Raw genomic sequence first — 22,445 nt, forward strand, 5'->3', positions numbered from 1 at the left:
GCTGTATTTATTTATACTGTATCAAGATTTCACTAGAGGCCTAAGAAGAATACCAAAAGGGAAAAAAATAAAAGGAGTTTGCCCTCACATCATTTACAATCCGGTGTGAAAGACAATTGTATTAATGAAAATTTCTTAAGAGCAATGGACAAAGCAACATTTTTGTGAACATAAATTATTAAAGTTCAGTCAGAATGATCCCCAAATATATGTGAAGAAAAACAAGAGAAGTGTGGGTAGTTCAGACTGACTGGATCAACTTGTTAAATACGAAACTCCTCTTCCCTTACCCCAAACCTTGTCCCTGCTATGTACTCTGTGTCCAATTTATCCATCCAGTTGCCTAAATCAGAAACCTCAACAGTCTCTGATATACCCACATTCAACCATCTATCAAGTTCTATCCACTCCAGATCTAAAACTTCTTGTATTTGTAACTTCCTCTCTAACTCCACTGCTGTCTTAATTTGGGCAAGAGGATTGTTTCTTGCCAGGAGGATTAGATTACCATTCTTGCCAGCACTCTTATGCCAGCACAACCACTATGAAAGAATTGTGAATTGAATGGAATTTTATTTCATCAAACCATATTAAATGGGAAAGGGCCATGAACTTCAACCACTCAAGCCTCACTCATATATGACACCAATTTTTCAAGTAGACACCCAAATTTTACTAGTACAGCTCAAAAAACAATTGAAAGTTTGATGTAGCTATGTGATTGATACAGTTTTGTCACTAATTTTCCTTTCATTACTTTTCAGATATTTGCTGACTCTCTATTTAGTTCCTATGTATGTGGTATTTTTCCTTTAAACATCATCGTTTTGATACATCCTTATACAGGTCTATATATCATAAATTCCTCTGTAAGTAATTTTGGTTTCATTAAAAGAAAAATAAGGGATTGGAGGTGGAGCAAGATAGAAGACTCCACTCATCATCCTCCTGCAAGGACACCAATTTAACAACTATCTACACAGAAAAAAAAAAACAACAACAACAACAAAAAAACACCTTCATAAGAAACAAAAATCAGGCAAGCACTCATAGTACTTGGTTTCAGCTTCATATTGCTGAAAAAGGCACTGAAGAGATAGAAAAAAAAAAATCTTGAATTGCTGACACCGCCCCTCCTCCCCCACCCCCACACCCCACCCCCACAGTGGTGGCATGGTGCAGAGAGCATCTCTGGGTGCTGGGGGAGGGAGAACACAGAAATTGTGAGGCATTGAACTTAGTGCTGTACCAAACTCAGCTGACATCCACCCATGGAGAGAGCATTAAACCAGGCCTCAATAGAGGAAAATTGCAGATCCCAGTGGGTCTGAACTTGAGTTCCCACAAACCTCACCACTGAAGGCTACAGTGCTCTGTGTCTCCAAGCAAATTTGAAAGGCAGTCTAGGCCATAAGGATTGCAACTCTTAGGCAAATCCTAATGCTAAACTGGGCTGAGACAGTGGACTGGAGGGGCATGCGACATACTGAGACACCAACTGGGGCAGCCAAGGGAGTGCTGGTATCACCTCTCCCCTAGCCCCAGGCTGCACAGCTCCCAGCTCCAAAAGAGACCTCTTCCTTCTGCTTGAGGGAACAAGAGGGAATAGTTGGGAGGACTTCATCTCCCATCTTGGATACCAGCTCAAACACAGCGGGCTAGGTCACTGGTCAGAGCCATGAGGCCCCCGTTCCAGGTCCCAGCTTCCAGATAACATTTCTAAACACACCTTAAAACAGAAGGGAACCCACTGCCCTGAAGGAAAGATCCCGGTCCTGGCAGCATTCATCACCTGCTAACTGAAGGCCCTGAATAACCAGCAGTGATACCCAGGTATGACACGGAGAGTACTGGGTGAGCATCTAAAACTTGCTTGCTTCAGGTGAGACTCAGGACATTACCAGATGTGGTGGCTACCGGGAAAAACAACTTCTGCTTCAGAAAAGCAGAGAGAAAAGTAAAGGGGACTTTGTTTTGCCCCTTAGGTACCAGCAAGGCCACAGAGTGGGCAGAGTACCAAATAGACTCTTGGGGTCCCTGATTCCAGGACTTGAGTCCTGGACGGCACTTCTGGACCTGCCCCGGGGCAGAGTGGAGCTCACCTTCCTGAAGGATGGGTCCCACACCATGCAGCCTTCATTGCAAACTGACTTAAGAGCCCTTGACCCTTAGGGGAACATCTGTGGTAGTACTCCTTGTGGCCTGGAGTGGTGGTGGCTTCAAAGTGAGGCTCCTCTACCTTTGAAAAGGAGAGGGAAGAGTGGGAAGGACTGGACCTTGTGGACTGAGTGCCAGCTCAGCCACAGAACAACAGAATACCAAGTTGACTTCTGGGTCTTTGACTCTAGTCCCTGACTCCTGGATTGTACCTCTGGACCCACATGAGGCCTAGAGGACCTCACTGCCCTGAAAGAAAGGACAAAGGCCTGGCTGGCTTTGCCACCTGCTGATTGTAGAGCACCAGGGCCTTGAGTAAACACAGGCAGTAGCCACAGAGGGATTAGAGCAGGCCTTGAGTGAAATTCAGTGCTGTGCTGGCTTCATGTCTGACCCAGCACAAAGTGGTAGTGGCCATAGGAGTGCTTGTGTCACTCCACCCCTAGCTTTAGGTGGCTCAGAACAGAGTGAGAAACTGTCTCTTTGGGAAACAGTAAAGGAAGAGAACCAGAGTCTCTGCCTGGTAATTCAGAGAATTCTTCTAGATCTTGAGCCATTATTCTGACTCACATAAAGCTTAATATTTCAGTTAGCCTCACTAGGCTCCCTATTCCATTTGGAAAAAGCGGGACAAACAATTCACTTTCAGACAGATCTTTGCTTCTCTTGATATACAAAAATGGTCTTCTTTCCCTTCCGGGGAGAAAAAAAATATTTACAATAAGGAAAACCACTACATTTTCACCTTAAGGGCAAAATCCAGAATATCTTAACCTAAATTCTCTCTTCTGGTATCACATGTGCATGCTTGTATTAGTATTCAACATTTAATTTGATTTAAATGCTCTATTTACATGTCTAATGGTTGCACTGCATGATTATACTCCGTTCGTAGAATGTGAATATTTTTTAAATCCCCTTCATGGAGTCTGATTAATGCATTTAGTAAAATTTATCATTAACTTGCTACTAACTACTGAAATAATAAGGGAGAGATGTTTGTTTGCTTGAGACAGAGTCTCTCCCTGTCACCCAGACTGGAGTGCAGTGGTATCATATCGGCTCACTGCAACTTCCACCACCTGGGTTTAAGTGATTCTCCTGCCTCAGCCTCCTGAGTAGCATGGATTACAGGCGCCCACCACCACACCTGGCTAATTTTTGTATTTTTCATAGAGACGGGGTTTCACCATGTTGGCCAGGCTGGTCTTGAACTCCTGACCTCAAGTGATCTGCCCAGCTCAGCCTCCAAAGTGCTGGGATTATAGGCGTGAGCCACCATGCCCAGCCAGGGAGAGGTTTTTATTTAAGGGAACAGTGATCAGATTATTAAGAGAGAAGATGGGAAGGAGAAATAGACAAGAAACAAATGAAAAAAAAAATGTGGTTTTAAAATATTTTGGAAACAATACAGTATCTATTCACATAGAAACTAGAACGCCTGACCATCAAAAAGAATAAATAAGCCATTTGGGGTCTTTTTTCAAGAGTGGTTGCTTATCTAGATATTTAGCTGAAGCCATGCTTGCTGGCTATAATTATTGGCTGCATACACCTGGCTCGGGTATTATTCTTTAGTAATGTCTAAGGAGATTGTCTGATTGTCTCTTTGTTTACCTTGGTACTTTAACTGGTCAACAAAACCGTTAACAGAGAAAAACCAAAGGCATAGAATGGAAAGAACTGCCTTTGTTTAAACAGCAGGTAGTCCCTATAAATAACATACCAAATTACAAATTGCATACAGATGTGGTTCATTTAGCCTTCATTCAATTGTTATTGAATTTCCACTCTGTGTCAGGTGTTACAAAGTTCCTATCTCCAACTTGGTGTTGATCCAACTCTCCATTTTTCACTGCTCTTTGTCTCCAAGCCTTGTTCTTTTCTGAATTGCACACCAGTAGCAATCTAATAAACTAAATGCAAAGAGAAATCCCTGAAAGTTTTCTCCTTGAAATAGACAGGCACCATGGCCTACTGGAAAGAACACAGACTTTAGGCAAAAACAGATTGATTTTTAAATCTGAAATTTGACTCTTACTAATGTTGTGTGTTCAACTTCTTTAGCTATGAGAATAAGAATTGTGCCCTCCTCATAGAATTCTTATAAGGATTAAATGTGATAATATATGTGAAATACATAGAGCATAGTATGTATGTGATAAACAAGGCTATTTTTTAAATATAAACATTATCTTTCAAGGTTTTTCATTATCTTTCCAGGATTTTATTCCCAGTTCTGGTCTAACAGCCCGAAGTCCATGTTCCATGGATACTTTGGAATGTATGTACATTGTATGCAGTTCCCTTCATGTGTCAATCACTAATTTTAAGTGGGGAAAAAAACCAATGTTTTTCAAGTTCAGTTCCTGGCTTTTTCCCAGTGCCCCAACAACCTATTTACTGTATTTATTTCCTGTCTCTCACTGTGTTTCTATCCCCCCAACCACCACCTTTTCCTATTCTAATTTACCTAACAAATTCCAAAAAAAGAAAATACCTGAATCTGGAACTGAGTTTAGACTCACCTAACCAGCTCACCTGCAGGTTAATTGTTTTATAATCACCACATGAAGCACACATAATAAACAAAACAATATACCCTCTTACAGAGATACACGCTCACATGAGACGCCACATAGCATTTGCTGCCTTCTCACATATCTATTCTCAGACATTTACCTGCTCTCCCTCAGCAAGTCTATCAAAGGCTCAAATTTTCTGCGAGAAAGCAATTCTCTAGACATATATACATAGGAACATTACATTGAATAAAAAGTATAAAAATTGGAAAAAGGTACATAGCTCTTCATATGTAACATTTAAGCAAATTTTAAAATATGCACAACACAGTAAATCATATTTTGTAAGGGTACATACATATTCAAGGGCATACAAAAAACACATCAGAACGAGTGCCTACAGGGAGGAAGGTATTGGAAGCATGAATCAAAAATTAAAAGAAAGAAAAACAAAAGAGTAGACTTGCACAGATGAATTATGGTAAGTGCCATTACACAGGGCTATTTTAACTACTGGGATTTAAGAAAGATAATTCAAGCAAATGTATTATCGTATTAGAAATGTTAGGCTAAGCTCTGCTGTAGCAAGATACAAACTCTGAAGATAAAATATTACTTGTATTATTATTACAAAACCGATATTCTTGAATATGATATAACTCTGAAAGCTTTCAGGCTCTTTAAAATCTGAACCACAGAATTAGACAGGCTTAGTCATTGATAGCACTGAATTGATCAGACTTGCTAGCATTGGAGACTACAACTACAAAACAACGCAGAGGCATAGGCCTGTGTGCCTCCTTTCTGTGGGCAGCTAGCCCCCAAAGAGAATGGGGAGAGAAAGAGGGTTTAATCTTCAAATGCTCAGTTTGCCCTTCCAAATTCACCAAATTGCTACTTGTTTCCCTTTATGGAAGTGGAGTAAGGGAGTGGGGAGAGGACAGGAATATTAACCTAATAGAACTCTCTTTACATGGGGGGAAGCATTAGGAGTAGAGAAGTTTCCCATCCTACCTTCAATACTGACGAAACTACAGTGAAAGTTTAAATAAATCTTTTGCCACATTTGTGGTCAGCTTAAAAAATCATACTACCACTATTTAATTAAGACCCTTAAGTAGAGTCATGCATTGTTTAGCGACAGGGGTATATTCTGAGAAATGTGTCATTAGGTAACTTCATCATTGTGTGGGCTCACTGTGAGTGTACTCACACAAACCTAAATGGTCTACCTACTGCACCTTTAGGCTATATGATATAGCCTATTGCTTCTAGACTACAAAGCTGTGCAGCATATTACCGTACTGAGTGCTGTAGGCAAGTATAACACAATGTCAAGTATTTGCATATCTAAACATAGAAAGGGTATAGTAAAAATACAATATGGGAGATTTTTTAAAAGTTACACCTGCTTAGGGCACTTACCATGAATGGGGCTTGCACGACTGGAAGCTGCTTTGTGTGAGTCAGTAAGTGGTGAGTGAATGTGATGGCCTAGGACACTACTGTGTACAACTGTAGACTACAAACACTGTACACATACTCTACTGAATTTATTTTTAAAAAATTCTTTTCTCAATAATGAATTAATCTTAGCTTGCTGTAACTATTTCGCTTTATAAACTTTTTGATTTTTTTAACTTTTTGACTCTTTTGTAATAACACCTAGCTTAAAACACAAACACATCCTAAAAATGTACAAAAATATTTTCTTTCTTCATATCCCTATTCCATAAGCTTTTTTCTATTTAATTTTTTTTTTACTTTTTAAAGTTTATTGCTAAAAACTAAAACGCAGGCCAGGTACAGTGGCTCATGCCTGTAATCCCAGCACTGTGGGAGGCCAAGGAGGGTACATCATTTGAGGCAAGAATTCAAGACCAGTCTGGTCAACATAGCAAGACCCCACCTCTACTAAAAAATAAAATAAAATAAAAAATTCACTGGGCATAGTGGCACATTTTTGAAGTCCCAGCTGCTCAGGAGGCTAAGGCAAGAAAATCACTTGTGCACAGGATTTTGATGTGCATTCAGCCATGATCATGCCAGCCACTGCACTCCAGCCTGGGTGACAGAGCAAGACCCTGACTCAGAAAAAAACCTAAAACACAAACACACACATTAGCCTACACCTACACAGGGTCGTGATCATCAATTTCACTCTCTGCCAACTCCACATCTTATTCCATTGGAAACTCATCAGGTACAATAATATATGTAAAGCTGTCATCTCCGATGCCTTCTTCTGGAATACCTCCTGAAGGATCTGCCTGAAGCTGTAAACTAACAATTAAAAGTATGGTATAGTACATATACCAGTAACATATTAACAGTATTTTATGGTCATTATCAAGTATTATGTCCTATGCAATAATTGTACATGCTCTAATCTTGTATGCCTGGCAGCACAGTAGGTTTGTTTACAAGAGCATCACCACAAACATGTGAGTAATGTCTTGTACTATGATGTCATTACAGCTACTGTGTCACTAGGCAATAGGAATTTTTCAGTTCCATTATAATTTTATAGGACTATCATTATATACACATTCCATCATTGACTGAAATATTGTTATACAGTACCTGGTTATAACTAATTTGAACAAACTTTAGATTTTCTTACTTCTAAATAATACTTTTTGTATTCTACCAATGTTATAGCTTAAGCGAAATTAATTTTTTCTCTCATTTACTGAAATGTAAAAACCAGTTCAGGACACCATTACTAGTCCTCTAATAGCTTACTAAGTCATGTAATTCATTTGCATACAATGAAATATAAAATTATTTAGGCTATTATGAGGTCCATAATTGGTTACTTCTAATGCTATTTTAAGCTATACCAGATGCAACACATTTAATAGAAAATATTGAACAACATCCTAAATTCATATATACTTTTTGAACTATTTTGATTTCTATTCACTTGTCTTTTCAAAGAGGTAATTGAATCTCTTCTCATAACACATACTATCTAAAGGAATAACTAAAGGAAATATTTTTAGATATGTTTTGGGCAAGAAATATAGGACTTGAATTGAAATAATACCTTTTAGATAGTATACACCATACATTTTCTGACCACTATACACTTAAATTGCTTAAATTCACAGACATCTTTTTTAAAAATCTGTCCATATTCCACCACATATCTCAAACCATTCCTTATCATTAGTTCTTGTTCTCTTTAAGAAAGATACTATGAAAAATTTGGCATTATTGTCAGGTACTTCTGATGCTGAAGAAGCCAATGATTATAGTGCATATTTGATATGTTATGAATGCACAATTTAAATGTAAAAGGGAGAATTCTGTTCCTTTACATTTATTTAGTGGGTATCACCATGGTAACTGAGCACTTTCACAAAGCCTAATTTATGACTCAAAAAACATAAAGAAGAGAAAGAGCTTATACTTTCCATATTTTGCATATTGACAGGAAAACTTCTTGGTTGACACATATTTGGGGAGGAAAGAAAGAGATGCAGGAAACGATACGGACAAAAGCAATCTCTTTTAATTTGTAAAGATTCTGGCTTCTCAAACCTAAGTCATAAGAAAAACCTCCCCAGGAAAAAGCTTTTTCACAAAGAATAATTCAATCTCACAATAGAAAGAGCCACAGAAATAATCTGTCCTAACCCTCTTGTTTTGAAGATGAGATCCCTGAAGCTTAGTCCATTGGTCGGAACTCTTCAAGATCACACACCCAGTTTGTAACAGAACTCAGTTTCAACCCCAGGCCAGTTGCCTTCTAGTCCTGTGTTCTTTCTATACAATCACATTTCAAATATTCCATTTCTACCACTTGTCATCATTAAAACACAACTACTTTGAGAAGTCTGATCTGATCAGAACACATTATTATTTTCCTTAATAGCTAGTTTTTAAAAAGCTTATAGTGCCAATCAAAAAATATAAATTGTAGTATAAAAACACCTAAAATGTTAGGATGTAGTCTTTTTTAAGTTTGTTTATGATAAATGTCAAGAACCATGAAGTGTCAGATTTTACCCTAGTTGCAAGCTAACAAATTAGCTCATTAGAGACAAAAAATAGATTATTTCTCACGGCAATAGCAGCAGCTAGAGTATCAGCATTTGCAACATGTCCCCAAGAGTAATGCAAAAATGGCCAGTGATGCTTGCATTGGCAATGGGGTGTTACAGAACAAGAACCCTAAACTTAGAGAGTAAAAATATTTTATTATGGACAGTGAGGCTACCTGATCTTTCCATAGAAGGGAGACTATTTTTGTTTTACTGGATGGTGAGCAAATATGTCCTTTACTCCAGAGAAAAATATTATCTCTATTATTCAAGGCTATTTTTATACAAATATCCTTAAATAAATAGTCCAGAAAAAAAAACAGCCTCGATTTGCAGAAGCACAAGAGACCTTTTGAGAATTGTCTTGAAACTATAACCACCTCTCATTGCTACATTTTCTTAGCCTCTGAAAATTTTTCACATGAGTACAACACTCCATCAGTTATGATGATTAATCTGAACAATAGAGGTCAAATCCTGCCTGCCGTCAATTTTTTTAAAAGTTTTATTAAAACACAGCCTTCATGTATGTATTGTCTCTGACTGTTTTCATTCTTTAATAGCAGAGTTCACTATACCTTGACTATCAGCCTATTGCTGAGTACCTTTTGTGATGAAAAGCACATCACTGTCAGACATCAAATGGTCTAGAAAAACATATATTAATATATAACACAAAATATTTTCAAAGGCCACAATAGTTGGCCAGAGCCAGCTAATCAGACATGAAAAGCATTTTCATAATCTGAAAAAGTGTTAAAAGCAGGAAGGCAACATTATATACCTCGAAGATGTAGTCAGTCTGCCAGAAATGGGTGGGGGCTCCAATCCCATGTGTTGTGTCTTCCCTTACTGGAGGACAAATGGCTGAACTTTTGGCAGGAGTTACAAGTCTTCTATGCAGAAATATCCTCTGCATCAGAAACATAGAGTCCTTTACTTTGTGCCCAAACTATGATGGTGAATGTGTTGCCATGCCCAGGGTAATGATGGATCCAGGAAGCACTGACAGCAATCTGGGCAGAGCAAACTTGATCAAAAGTGTAATTCCAGCTGTTTATATCAGAGAATGAGCCCTTATCATGGGCACCTAGTGAGGGACCCAGAGAGTTTCAACAGCAGCTACAATTTGTTTCCATAACTTCCCAGGTCCAAAGAGGTGGGTCTTGAATTTGCCAGCCATAATTTTTCTACACCAGCAGCTAGGACATTGGTTACAACCTACAGTTGGTAAATATATAATAAGGTTAGTCAAGGGGAGTATTGGCCAGAGGCAAGAGAAAAGCCTTGAGTTCTGCCCACTGTGCAGAATATTTATGTCCATTTCCAGTTCTATTATAGCTGGTGCTCAGGCTGAACAGCTAAGGGCCCATCCCACAAAGGGATAGCTGCCACTTTTTCACATAAAACCAAGATGTTATCCAGACTGACTATAGTCCTGAAAATACCATTTCCTTTAGACAAATGAGACTTGTGAAACCCTTCTCACCTTAATAGTTGTTGAATCTGAGTTCACTCACCCCAAAATAGGAATATCAGGATAGAGAGTCAAAAGCCCTCTAAGGTTCAAGCCATTAGTTTTGATAAGACCACAGTAGCAAGGCAATAGGTGCTTTCAAAAAGAGTGTGCATAGTGCTCACTTTGGCAGCACACATACTAAAATTGGAACGATACAGAGAAGATTAGCATGGCCGTTGCACAAGGATGACATGCAAATTCGTGAAGCGTTCCATATTTTTATGAAGCAAGAAGAGAAGTTTAGAGAAAAAAGAGTAAAAAGAAACAAACAAAGCCTCCAAGAAATATGGGACTATGTGAAAAAGACCAAATCTATGTCTGATTGATGTACCTGAAAGTGAAGGGGAGAATGGAACCAAATTGGAAAACACTCTGCAGGATATTATTCAGGAGAGCTTCCCCAACCTAGCAAGGAGGGCCAACATTCAAATTCAGGAAACACAGAGAATGCCACAAAGATACTCCTTGAAAAGAGCAACTCCAAGACACATAATTGTCAGATTCACCAAAGTTGAAATGAAGGAAAAAATGTTAAGGGCAGCCAGAGAGAAAGGTCGGGTTACCCACAAAGGGAAGTCCATCAGACTAACAGCGGACCTCTCCGCAGAAACTCTACAAGCCATAAGAGAGTGGGGGCCGATATTCAACATTCTTAAAGAAAAGAATTTTCAACCCAGAATTTCATATCCAGCCAAACTAAGTTTCATAAGTGAAGGAGAAATAAAATTCTTTACAAACAAGGAAATGCTGAGACATTTTGTCACCACCAGGCCTGCTCTACAAGCTCCTGAAGGAAGCACTAAACATGGAAAGGAACAACCAGTACCAGCCACTGCAAAACCATGCCAAAATGTAAAGAACATGGATACTAGGAAGAAACTGCATCAACTAATGAGCAAAATAACCAACTAACATCATAATGACAGGATCAAGTTCACACATAACAATATTAACCTTAGAGGCAAATGGGCTAAATGCTCCAAATAAAAGACACAGACTGGCAAATCGGATAAAGAGTCAAGACCCATCAGTTTGCTGTATTCAGGAGACCCATTTCACGTGCAGAGACACACAAAGGCTCAAAATAAAGGGATGGAGGAAGATATATCAAGAAAATGGAAAACAAAAAAAGGTAGGGGTTGCAATCCTAGTCTCTGATGAAACAGACTTTAAATCAACAAAGATCAAAAGAAACAAAGAAGGATATTACATAATGGTAAAGGGATCAATTCAACAAGAAGAGCTAACTATCCTAAATATATATGCACCCAATACAGGAGCACCCAGATTCATAAAGCAAGTCCTTAGAGACTTACAAAGAAACTTAGACTCCCACACAATAATAATGGGACACTTTTTTTTTTTTTTTTTTGAGATGGAGTCTCGCTCTGTCACCCAGGCTGGAGTGCAGTGGCCAGATCTCAGCTCACTGCAAGCTCCGCCTCCCAGGTTTACACCATTCTCCTGCCTCAGCCTCCCAAGTAGCTGGGACTACAGACACACGCCACCTTGCCCAGCTAGTGTTTTGTATTTTTTTTTAGTAGAGACAGGGTTTCACCGGGTTAGTCAGGATGGTCTCGATCTCCTGACCTCATGATCCGCCCGTCTCGGCCTCCCAAAGTGCTGGGATTACAGGCTTGAGCCACCGCGCCCGGCCATAATGGGAGATTTTAACACCCCACTGTCAACATTAGACAGATCAATGAGACAGAAAGTTAACAAAGATATCCAGGAATTGAACTCAGCTCTGAACCAAGTGGAACTAATAGACATCTGTAGAACTCTCCACCCCAAATCAACAGAATATACATTCTACTCAGCACCACATCATACTTATTCCAAAATTGACCACATAGTTGGAAGTAAAGCACTCCTCAGCAAATGTAAAAGAACAGAAATTAAAACAAACTATCTCTCAGACCACAGTGCAATCAAACTAGAATTCAGGACTAAGAAACTCAATCAAAACCACACAACTACATGGAAACTGAACAACCTGCTCCTGAATGACTACTGGGTACATAATGAAATGAAGGCAGAAATAAAGATGCTCTTTGAAACAAAGAGAACAAAGACACAACATACCAGAATCTCTGGGACACATTTAAAGCAGTGTGTAGAGGGAAATTTACAGCACTAAATGCCCACAATAGAAAGCAGGAAAAATCTAAAACTGACACCCTAACATCACAATTAAAAGAACTAGAGAAGCAAGAGTAAACACATTCGAAAGCTAGCAGAAGGCAAGAAATCACTAAGATCAGAGCAGAACTAAAGGAGACAGAGACACAAAAAAACCTTCAAAAAATCAATGAATCCAGGAGCTAATTTTCTGAAAAGATCAACAAAATTGACAGACCGCTAGCAAGACTAATAAAGAAGAAAACAGAGAAGAATCAAATAGACACAATAAAAAGTGATAAAGGGGATATCACCACCAACCCCACAGAAATACAAACTACCATCAGAGAATACTACAAACACCTCTATGCAAATAAACTAGAAAACCTAGAAGAAATGGATAAATTCCTGGACACATACACTCTCCCAAGACTAAACCAGGAAGAAGTTGAATCCCTGAATAGACCAATAACAGGTTCTGAAATTGAGGCAATAATTAAGAGCTGGACAACCAAAAAAAGTCCAGGACCAGACAGATTCACAGCCGAATTCTACCAGAGGTATAAGGAGGAGCTGATACCATTCCTTCTGAAACCATTCCAATCAATAGAAAAAGAGAGAATCCTCCTTAACTCATTTTATGAGGCCAACATCATCCTGATACCAAACCCTGGCAGAGACACAACAAAAAAAAAGACAATTTTAGACCAATATCCTTGATAAACGTCGATGCAAAAATCCTCAATAAAATACTGGCAAACCGAATCCAGCAGCACATCAAAACACTTATCCACCATGATCAAGTGGGCTTCATCTCTGGGATACAAGGCTGTTTCAATATACACAAATCAATAAACGTAATCCAGCATATAAACAGAACCAAAGACAAAAACCACATGATTATCTCAATAGATGCAGAAAAGGCCTTTGACAAAATTCAACAGCCCTTCATGATAAAACTCTCAATAAATTCAGTATTGATGGAACGTACCTCAAAATAATAAGAGCTATTTATGACAAACCCACAGCCAATATCATACTGAATGGGCAAAAACTGGAAAAATTCCCTTTGAAAACTGGCACAAGACGGGGATGCCCTCTCTCACCACTCCTATTCAACATAGTGTTGGAAGTTCTGGCCAGGGCAATCAGGCAGGAGAAAGAAATAAAGGATATTCAATTAGGAAAAGAGGAAGTCAAATTGTTCCTGTTTGCATATGACATGATTGTATATTTAGAAAACCCCATTGTCTCAGCCCAAAATCTCCTTAAGGTGATAAGCAACTTCAGCAAAGTCTCAGGATACAAAATTAATGTGCAAAAATCACAAGCATCCTTATACACCAATAACAGACAAACAGAGAGACACATCATGAGTGAACTCCCATTCACAATTGCTTCAAAGAGAATAAAATACCTAGGAATTCAACTTACAAAGGATGTGAAGGGCCTCTTCAAGGAGAACTACAAACCACTGCTCAACGAAATAAAAGAGGACACAAACAAATGGAAGAACATTCCATGCTCATGGATACGAAGAATCAATATCATGAAAATGGCCATACTGCCCAAAGTAATTTATAGATTCAATGCCATCCCCATTAAGCTACCAAGGACTTTCTTCACAGAATTGAAAAAAAACTACTGTAAAGTTCATATGGAACCAAAAAAGAGCCCGCATTTCCAAGACAATCCAATGCAAAAAGAACAAAGCTGGAGGCATCACGCTACCTGACTTCAAACTATACTGCAAGGCTACAGTAACCAAAACAGCAAGGTACTGGTACCAAAACAGAGATATAGACCAATGGAACAGAACAGAGCCCTCAGAAATAATACCACACATCTACAACCATCTGATCTTTGACAAACCTGAGAGAAACAAGAAATGGGGAAAGGATTCCCTATTTAATAAATGGTGCTGGGAAAACTGGCTAGCCATATGTAGAAAGCTGAAACTGGATCCCTTCCTTAAACTTTATACAAAAATTAATTCAAGATGAATTAGAGACTTAAATGTTAGACCTAAAACCATAAAAACCCTAGAAGAAAACCTAGGCAATACCATTCAGGACATAGGCATGGGCAAGGACTTCATGTCTCAAACACCAAAAGCAATGGCAACAAAAGCAAAAATTGACAAAGGGGATCTAATTAAACTAAAGAGCTTCTGCATAGCAAAAGAAACTACCATCAGAGTGAACAGGCAACCTACAGAATGGGAGAAAATTTTTGCAATCTACTCATCTGACAAAGGGCTAATATCTAGAACCTACAAAGAACTCAAACAAATTTACAAGAAAAAAACAAACAACCCCATCAAAAAGTGGGAGAAGGATATGAACAGACACTTCTCAAAAGAAGACATTTATGCAGCCAACAGACACATGAAAAAATGCTCATCATCACTAGCCATCAGAGAAATGCAAATCAAAACCACAATGTGATATCATCTCACACCAGTTAGACTGGCAATCATTAAAAAGTCAGGAAACAACAGGTGCTGGAGAGGATGTGCAGAAATAGGAACACTTTTACACTGATGGTGAGACTGTAAGCTAGTTCAACCATTCTGGAAGACAGTGTGGCAATTCCTCAAGGATCTAGAACTAGAAATACCATTTGACCCAGCCATCCCATTACTGGGTATATACTCAAAGGATTTTAAATCATGCTGCTATAAAGACACATGCACACGTATGTTTATTGCGGCACTATTCACAATAGCAAAGACTAGGAACCAACCCAAATGTCCATCAATGACAGACTGGATTAAGAAAATGTGGCACATATATACCATGGAATACTATGCAGCCATAAAAAAGGATGAGTTCATGTCCTTTGTAGGGACATGGATGCAGCTGGAAACCATCATTCTCAGCAAACTCTCACAAGAACAGAAAACCAAACACTGCATGTTCTCACTTATAGGTGGGAATTGAACAATGAGAACACTTGGACACAGGAAGGGGAACATCACACACCAGGGCCTGTTGTGGGGTGGGGAGAGCAGAGAGGGATAGCATTAGGAGATAAACCTAATGTAAATGACGAGTTAATGGGTGCAGCACACCAAGATGGCACATGTATACATATGTAACAAACTTGCATGTTATGCACATGTACCCTAGAACATAAAGTATAAAACAAACAAACAAACAAAAAAAAGAGTGTGCATGGTGTCAATATAAGGGAAGTGATGCATCTAAAGTAAAGTCCCAAAGGTGCCTCAGGTGGAAGCTGCCTCCCTTTGCCAGAGGCTCAAGATGGAAAAATCGTTAGTCACCGAGACTATAGCTCGAGGAGGTCATCCAGTTTGTGGAATCCCAAAAGTATTATTACTTTCCTATGGATAGCTCTTCCTGATCAGAATTCCCTTTGGTACTTATGGAATGGAAGGTACAAGCATATTCACATCAATTTCTACTATATATTTAAATATAGAAGCAACAAAAGCAGTACATTGAATTGTTCCAACGGACCCTACCAACTGTAAACTTACATTACTGTCTCTTACCCCACTGTAAACTTTGCCCAGTCAGATAAGTTGAACCTGGGCTTCCTTCCCAACTCAAGACCAGGTAGAATAATGACATGGACACCTGCATCCAAGAGGGTCATACAAGTTCAAATCTCTCTCCCTGAAGTTCTCTAGCATACTTAGCTAGGTGAATATGTCCTTTGATCCCTCTTAAGGATGGGGAGACCTCAGCCTCACCCCTATTCATCTTTCTGCATAAAGAAGCTACAGAGGAGGCGGGAGGGGGCAAGAAGTGAGGTAAGGGCTTTATGAAAAGATGCAAAGGGAAAAAGTGGGGTAGCCCAGCTCATAGTTCATGACTCAACAGAATGAACTTCTAATGTTTTCATTCTGACTAAAATTCTGTATCAATTGGCAAGATTCTTATGGCTAACAGCATCAATTTCAGTATTAGAGACCCCTGGATATAACAACCACAGCTACACCGCATTCTCGCTGGGGGTGCAAGGGTTATGCCCTTTGCCCAACTCAAGCCTGACACAACTTTTTTAAGGAATTCACCTAAATCTGGAGCATCTGCAAGCACCACTACCAAAATAACACTCTCTTAAATTCTTTTAAGTTTCAATATAAAAACTAGGGGAGTGTTCCAGAGCTGCAGGACTAACCATAGAATTTATCTAAGAAATTGGTTTAGTTTCTCATTCTTCAGTGGGTCACCTTCATCACCATCGTAAACCCAATTTGGATCAGTAAAACCTCAAGTACTTGTTAATCCCTCATCTATGACTTCCCACAGGAGTTTGTCTACAAAAAAATCTCAAAGAAGCTCAAGAATCTCTTATAATAACCATGAATAATTTAAAAAAAAAAAAAAAGAAAGAAAAGTCGGAAGACTTTATTTTCATCTCTAAATGGGTCTAAGATTTGGATGACAGACTGCAGGAGGTACAAAGTCATATGAAGGCATTTTGGTTGCCATTCTTTTTAAACAAGCATTATATACCCTACCCCTCATCTCTCGAGTAAATCAAGCAAATGCCAGCCATTTGCCTGGTTTCTGTCCATGTGGTTTCAAATTTTCCTCCTTGACACTCAGTAGTAGTGTTTTTCTATAAATATTATCACATAAACCTAAGAACTCTCTGGTCTCCCCAGGGCAAATTTTAATAATGCTTGTTACAGTGGGGTGGACTTGAGCCTGACCACCAGATTGACAAGATAGTCTTCGTGCCCAGAGGAGAGTTAGATACAATCAGGGCACCATTCAGACAGCTGCCTTTGAATTTACTTCTGAGTTCTCAGACTGCAACACCCTCCCAAATTCGTCCTAATTAATACCCATTAAAGTACAAGATTATTAATTGTCCTGTTGACCATATAGTTTGATCAAACGTCTGCTATCGGCACATGGCATTGCCTTAAATCAATCATAAGGATCTCATTCTTCCTATTCCAGAAACTCATGTCTCTTTCTGCATCCCATGCTCATCATCAAAATTATCAAGGACTTAGAAGGGTCTGAAATTTTACCATATACAAAAGCTAACAGGAAAGGCAGCTATAGTTTCATGGAGACTGATGAGAAAGGTGAGACTCCTGCCTCACAGACAAAGTTCAGTATATTCCTCAAAGCTATTGCCGATATTGAAGTATCTAGAGTATGAGCGTTTGCATCACATTCCTAAACCTCATCTTAAGGGTATCGTCAAGAAGGCACATGCTGTGAATTGCATTTTGCATTATAGGAGAGAAACTCCAAGCTTAGGAAACCCAGATCTTTTGCTTATTTATTTATTTATTTATTTATTTATTTATTTATTGAGACAGAGTCTCACTTCATTGCCAGGCTGGAATGTAGTGGCACAATCTCAGCTCACTGCAACCTCTACCTCCCAGGTTCAAGTGATTCTCCTGCCTCAGCCTCCCCCCACCCTCCCACCCTAGCTGGGACTACAGGCGCCTGCCACCATGCCCAGCTAATTTTTTGTGTTTTTAGTAGAGACGGGTTTTCACTGTGTTAGCCAGGATGGTCTCGATCTCCTGACCTCAAGATCCACTGGCCTCCGCCTCTCAAGGAGCTAGGATTATAGGCATGAGTCACCGCGCCCAGCCAGGAAATCTGATCTTTTAAAATGGACAATAAGCATGCCTGCCCCAAAAGGAGATATTATCTTTTTCATACGAGGCAGTAAATAAATCTGCCCTTTGTTTAAGAAGGAGATATTATCTCTATCTTCCAAGGCTTTTCACTATATAATCATCATTGATAAGATAGCCTGGAATAAAGGCAGTCAGGGCCTCTGCTCAGAAGACGTGCAGAAATGTGAAAGACCCATGAATTGTCTCTCAATTATGTAAACAATTAGTGATGTAGTATTAAAAGGTATATCTCTACATAAGCTTGTTATTGTTATGCTAATATTTTTATTTTTAACACATTTACTGAGGTATTTACTGTCATGCAAGAAACTGCACATATTTAGGGTAGAAATTTTGCTAAGTGTGTGTGTGTGTCTGTGTGTGTGTGTGTGTGTGTATATATATATATATCCTGATGACCAGATTGACAAGATAGTCTTTCTGCTCAAAGAAGAGTTAAATACAACCAGGGCACAAGGAGCATGATCAAGTTAATGCACATAGCCATCATCTTAAAAAGTTTCTTTATCTCCTTTTTTAAAAAATTCTTTTTTTAAAACATCAGATGAATTTTATCCAAAGCGGATGAAATTAGTTGAATTGCCAATATCTCCTTTAAGGTAAAAATTATATTTCTACCAGACAAGGCATGATAAATGATTCCTGGTGGAGGTAAGGATATGTTTTAGGGCATAGTTTGAGTTAAATCATTGCACTAAAAGAAATTATGAAAGTTTTCTATCATTAACTCTCAATGTCATGCAGATAAGACATTTAAAATTGCCATTGAGTTTCACTTTAGTCAATGGAGATTTTCATTCCGAAAACTTACCCATCAAACATGATCTTCTTGCAGGATTTAAGTAATTGCTGAAATACATTGCTTTCATTTTCTTTCAACAGGTTTCCTGACTACTTCTTTCCTTAGAGTTGATTTCTGAAAAAGATAAGTGGTTCCATTATATTATTCTGGAGGTAAAAGAGGAAAACTTAAATGTTCTTCTCATCTTTTAAAGAAAGATGCCCTTTTTATGTTTTTGGGTTTTCCAAAGTACAGATTTTATTTTCATAGTCTTTGGAATATGGAAATAAATTATATGGAACATTATTACAGTTACATGTTACATTAAGATTATATGAAACCATAGCTAAACAAAATAAAATTCTTATATCCATGTTTCATCATATTATAAATCAAGTTTTACTTTACTTAAATAGTAAAGAACTAATAGGCTATACCTTGCATCATTCACCATGAAGTAAAGCAGATCTTACCAAAAACTCGATGCCTAAAAATATTTAAACTGGAATTTTATTTGCAATGGTCCTTGAAAGAAATTTCTACACAGGAGAAAAACTTTAGTAGCAATATGTAAACATCTTCAGCTTGGTGCCCCAATGGGAATCAATAGGATCATAATTAAAGAATAATAAAGAGCACACAAGTTATATATTGTAACATCTCGTGTCTGTTTTTAACATGCAAACTACACAGCAAATAAAATCTATTTTTACATTCATACTTATCACAGAGTTAATATTTTTGTTGGTATTTTGGGGGACTCATAAAACAAAGTAATTTTTAAACATTAAATCTTTTTTAAGTATGCCTTAAAAGTTAGAGATATATTCCAGGAACTTGGCCCTAACTGCCTTTGAAATATACCACAAAGATGCATTATGAAAGAAATACTAATACATTTTTACACAATGCCCTGAAAAATGGTTAGAAATGCAGGAAATAAATGATAAATATTCATTATTTTACTATTTAAGCAATGACAGTTTGACAAGAAAAACTGAAAGATTTTCTGAAATTAGAATAATATTGCAATATGTTAGATAAATATCACTATCAAGAATGTGTTTGAGCAGGCATAAAAATATGTTGTTGGCCACAGAAAATTTAATGAAATTCCCATGCTTGAAAACTAGCAATTTGTAAGCAGGTCATCATGGAAGACGATACTGGGGGATGACCAAAGTCTTCCGATAATACTCTGGCATTCTGAGGCCCTTTTAAGTCACATTCTTTTTCCTCTCCATTCATTCTTTGCTATCTTTATTAGTCCATTTTCACACTGCTATAAAGAACTACCTGAGACTGGGTGATTTACAAATAAAAGAGGCTTAATTGACTCACAGTTCCACATGGCCAGGAAGGCCTCAGGAAACTTAACAATCATGGCGGAAGGCTAAGGGAAACAAGGCACCTCTTACCCCGCGGCAAGAGAGAGAGAATGAGGAAGGAACTGCCAGTCACTTTTAAACCATCAGATCTCCTAAGAACTCACTATCATGAGACCAGAATGGGGGAAACCACCCCCATGATTCAATCACCTCCAACCAGGTTCCTCCCTCAACACTTGGGGATTACAATTCAAGATGTGATTTGGGTGGGGACATAGAGCTAAACCATATCACTATCTTACTTCATTAAGAGCAGTATGTGTTAATTAAACACGATGGGGAATTTTTAAACTTCTTGGTGAAATTCGTGCCATTATTCACTCTATGCCTATGTATTTTGTGGGTCTGCCCACATATTACACTCTTCTGATATCTCTATTACCATTAACAAATTCTCAACAGACACTATTATAACCATGAGAGTTGGGCTTACTCCCCCAACCAGTCCTTTTCCATCCTCTTAAATTATTTATCCCACCCAATTTAAGTCCCACAGTCCAATCTTTAAACTAGGACTCAGCACAGAACATTGTACCAGCAAAATCCTTCTTTAAGGAAATATGCCTGGAGATACATTTCCCTACCTGTATCCTAACTATGAATTTGGAAATCAGAGAGATAAAAAGGGAATGCAAGAGGAGACAGACAGTGGTGATGGTTACACAACATTATGAATATATTCAATACCTGTGAACTATACACTTAAAATAATTAATACAGTAAATTTTATGTTATGTATATTTCACAACAAAAAATTGAAAATATTGTGGCAGGGACATTGGATTTGTAGTCGATCAAAATTTAATTCAAATACTTGGCTCTATCCATTTCTGATTTATATAGCAAATTACTTAAGTTCACTGGGCATAATATTTCTCAACTATAAAATAGAGATAATAATTTTATCTACCCCACATGGTTCTTGTGAGAATTAAATTATAAAATGCAAGTTATGACATTTCTTCATAGTAAATATCAAATAAATGTTAGCTATTAATCCAAACTTAAATCCATTTTATTGATAATTAATTATTGCTTATAGTTGGTGTGTTTTAGGATTTTGTAAGGTTTTTTTTTTCTTAATCTGAAGTCAAGTTTTCTCTAGCATGCAAATGTTATACAGTTGCAAAGGTGGTCTTTCTAAACCAGAATCATTACCACATTCAATTCTTTAGTTGTTTTCTGTTTCCATCCTTTCTAACCTCATTTCCCAGCTCACAATCTTACATATATATTAGGCTCCAATCAAGCCAGATTGGGACTGAGACCAACAAGCAATTCCCTGAAAAAGCCTCATCTTTCTCTCCTCCCCAGTCTGACAGTGTCACCCCTGATCAGACTGCCTGCTTGGCCCTCTTTCTTTTCTACTTGAACAAGTCTTATTCATCCCTCAAGCTTCAGTTCAATGACCCTACCTTAGAAAGCCTTCCAGGACTTCTGCAAATATCAGTGTTCCCATATCATTGAATTCATATGGCTATTATAGGATCTGTCTAGTTGCTATATTTCTTCAAGTGTCTGCTCACACACTTGATTGTGGTTCACTGGTAGGCAAAAGGTTATTGATTTCTTTGTTTCCCTACTACCTGACACATATTTGGCATTCAACAAATGAAAAATGAATGAGTGAAAGGATAGGATTCTATTGGGAACATGAACAAATAAATCTGTGATGACCACAACCACACACAGAAGATATTGCCCAACAAATTTTCCACTTTTGAGCTGACACAGATTAAGACACATTCTCCAGAAAACCTCCATTCAAAGGTAAACACATTGAATTGGAGGGAAAAGGTACTAAACTATTACTATATTTACATGAATTTGTTTAATCAACCAGCAAGTCTTAAAACAGGATTCTAAGGGTTTGAAACAAAACTTTTTATGGGGCATATGTTGCCACAGAAAAATCCAAAGCAGACACTGCTGCTTAGAGAGAGAAAGAAGAAACACAGGTGGACATTCATAGTGGGTGGCTCTAGATAGGTTATATCTGATTGGATGTAAAATCAGAAATGACAGAGGGGAAATCTGAGGAAAAACTGTTCAGTCAACAATTTGTCACAGACCAGACCTGCACCTACAACAACACGCAGCCTCCTCTGGGAAGACAAACTAATTTTAACTCTAGTAACATCAAATTTTGTTAATAAGGTAAATGCACTAAAAATAAAAGTCATTTAGAAGATTAAATACAAATTATGCTCTGGATTTTCCATGCTGTTGCTTCCCATATGTAGCGTGAATAGCTCAGGGCTAGT

The 22,445-nt window shown here is 38.1% G+C and overlaps 1 protein-coding gene and 1 non-coding gene across 2 annotated transcripts in view; one reads left to right on the forward strand and one right to left on the reverse strand.

Moving 5' to 3' along the window:
• LOC106999411 (fibrous sheath CABYR-binding protein) overlaps positions 1–22,445 on the reverse strand; it is a 146,944-nt gene that overhangs the window by 67,874 nt on the left and 56,625 nt on the right. The window contains exon 5 of the mRNA XM_077940943.1: positions 18,824–18,928. The gene's annotated coding sequence lies outside the window, so the exon portion shown is untranslated. The remainder of the gene's footprint in view (positions 1–18,823; positions 18,929–22,445) is intronic.
• LOC114679739 (U6 spliceosomal RNA) lies at positions 10,362–10,468 on the forward strand. Its single transcript, XR_003731852.1, has one exon. It is a non-coding gene; the product is annotated as a U6 spliceosomal RNA (small nuclear RNA).

This window comes from Macaca mulatta, chromosome 7 (assembly GCF_049350105.2).
Source record: "Macaca mulatta isolate MMU2019108-1 chromosome 7, T2T-MMU8v2.0, whole genome shotgun sequence".
NCBI lineage: Eukaryota > Metazoa > Chordata > Mammalia > Primates > Cercopithecidae > Macaca > Macaca mulatta.